Below are 3,154 nucleotides of genomic sequence, written 5' to 3'. Positions count from 1 at the left end.
AATTTTCCTGGCCATTTATCTATTTGAATATGAGAATTAGCATAAATTAATTCTAAGATTAAGAAATCAAAATTTTTAAATAATCACTTAAATCAACTTGATAAATACCACCAGTAAATAGAAAAATTTGTTCATAATTTCTACATAGTTATGCACTAGAGTCTCCATCAAAACCTATTTCAACCAATCCAAAAAATACGTTTAACTTGAGAACACACACATCTTCAACAATTAGTCCCACTGAATTCAATAAAAAAAATTTGTCAAACCACACAAATTAAAATGCAAACAAAAACTAGTTTCCCATTTGATTGATCAGAAATCAGGCAAAGATTAGGGGCTTACAACTACAACTGGTCACTGAAGGATGTATATGATGTAGTAGGTGAAAATGAATGGAGACAGAGACAATATGTGTGTATAACAGTAGTCATTTTTTCAGAGTTCTGTCTTGTTATGCAATATATGTGTATTCTCAACCAAGACAAGAACAAACACAAGTGCTGAAAATCAACTAATCTCTTAACCATAGGTTAGGAGAGGGATCTCAAAAGCCACTGAAGCCGCATCTGATGGTGCGTGGATCACTGAACCATTCACCTGTGAACCATAGATAAGGTGAGCAGAGAACACACTCCCAATATGAAACTCACTTTCTAAACCATAGTTAAGGAGATCGCTGGAAATCAGTTTTCTCCTATTTTTATCTTCAACTAAGTGTGAATTGCGCCATACAGTTTTCTCCTATTGGAGTTTAATTTAATCTACATATTTTTTTTAGTACAAACCTTAGAGATAAATTTCAATTCTAATAACAGAAAATGACAAACAGCATGTTAAGAACTATATTTAAATTTTGTCAAATCAAAAAACCCTTTTCTTGCTTAATGATGGAGCTATATATTGTTCTACATATTTCAAGTGTCATATTCCATTATAGTACTACATTTTTTATTGAGAGAAGAAATATATAGCACTATATATATTGTTAACTAATTATGAGCTAAATTTTAAAAAGTGTAGAATATATAACTTGTATTCACCCTTGTGTGGTCCAATCTTCATCACCCTATGCTCTGCAGAAAGTAGTTCTTCAACAAAATGTGAGAGTAGTTCTTCAACAACTGCACAAAGAGTTTCGTGACCCTAAGGTCATGGGGGAGATACGCCTCGGAGATCAGAGATCCCAGCAAGAAGAGCCGCGTCTGGCTCGGAACCTTCGACACTGCGGAGGAGGCAACGCGTACAGCACAAGAGTTTCGTGACCCTAAGGCCAAGACAAACTTCCCTCTCCCTTTGGAAAATGTTAAGAACTTGAGCCCCAGCTAGAGCAGCATCATCGAGTCCTCTAGCCGCGACTGCGACGTCGCCGCCGATTCCTCGCCTCTAGACCTCAACCTTGCCTTCACCGCAGTCGCATCCGCTCGATTCCCCTTCCAGCACTTTACCGGCGCGGTGCTACGACAAACCCTTTTTTGTACTACGATGTTGTCCTATGCGCCGGCATGGTCGGTCCACGTGGCTTTGCATTTGGCTACAATCATCATCCCGTTGTGGCAACTGAGTTCCACGCGACGACGAGCGACTCAGACTTTTCCTCTTCCTCTGTTATCGATCTGATGAAGGCGAAGAGAACATTTCCAGAACCTTCCATCCAAATTCGCATAAATGAAGACGGTTTGTATAATATATCTTATTAATAAAGAGGGAAAACTGAAATAAAAAATAATTAAAAAATTTATAACTTCAAATTAAATGTGGTTTTCGAAGGTGACTAACAAAGACGGTTTTTATAAAATCGCCTTTGTAACCTTCACATTGAAGGCGGTTCTATAAAACTATTGTCGTTAGCTTAAAAAAATTTATTTTATTTTTAAAAATGCCATTTACATCGGTTTTTTATAACCGATGTAGATAAGACGACGTAAAAAGATATTTTTGTAGTAGTGACTACAGATTAACATCTGCACATAAGGTTCTGACTAGTTGAATAGATCAGTTGTTGGCCTTATGATTAATGTTCATTGTCCAAAAATAAATAATATAGAAGGTTTTGACTAGATCAGAAGGTTTTGACTAGTTAAATAGATCAGTTGTTAGCCATTACCTACCTGAGTTCTATGAATTTTCTTTCTTTGCTATAGCTGCTAAATTTGTTTAGTTTAATGGAGATCTGTAGCGTTATAATACAATAATCTGTTATAATACAGTACCAAAAAACAAAAAAGCATAGCATATGCTTTTACAAATTTCTCCATATATTTTCCCGTCTTCATTTCTGGAATCATTGAAATATAAAATTCAAACAATGGGAAATGATGGCAATTAATTAGACAATATTATTTTCAAGATTTTGATCATAAGAATTTATTGAATAGGCATGTTGGTGTTTACTTAGTTTCCGTATCCTTGTTTTCAAAATATTTGTTTAAATTAAAATCAGCTAGCCTACTTAGAATTATTTAGGACTAAGGGTTTCTTGCGCCCTTCTTAAGACCTAGTCAACTCATATGTCCTCCCACAGAGTAATTCATTCCTTCTCGTGTTTAATGTTCTCAACAAAAGGGTGTCGAACATGATTATCAAATTCTCGAGTTAACTCGCTAACTTTTACGAGTTTACGAGTTCAGTTGTTCTCTGCGAGTTGACTCTTGAGTAAACTCTTTTTTAGTAGACTCTGGACAAACTTTATAAATTCTAAATAAACTCGGTAAACTCTTGAGTTTACCACTGAGTTAATGAGTTAGCAAGTTAAAAAAATTAGACCAAAATATAAGTCATTTTTTATTATTTTTTGTCTGTTTAGCATTCAACATACCTTCATTTAGTGTGTTATTCTCAAATACAAAATTCTTACCTTTAATAATATATAGTAGTGAAGTATTATTACTAGACTTAGTTATTTAAATATTCTGAACTTTATAATTTATTATTTTGCTTTATTATATTGTTAAAATATTTAATTAATATGTTATTTATAGATATTTTGTTATTATTTTTATATGAAATAGACTCTTACTAGTCTACAAGTTGAGTCTACAAGTCGAGTCTATAGAACTCTCACGAGTTTGCGTAAATTTTCGAGTTTGATAATCTTGGTGTCAAAAGTAAATAAAATGTTTGGAAATGAGTGTTAATTATTGTTATTTTGACA

The sequence above is a fragment of the Glycine soja genome, chromosome 6 (genome assembly GCF_004193775.1).
Source record: "Glycine soja cultivar W05 chromosome 6, ASM419377v2, whole genome shotgun sequence".
Taxonomy (NCBI): domain Eukaryota; kingdom Viridiplantae; phylum Streptophyta; class Magnoliopsida; order Fabales; family Fabaceae; genus Glycine; species Glycine soja.
The sequence above is the reverse complement of the archived record's forward strand: the minus strand, read 5'-3'. Positions refer to the sequence as shown.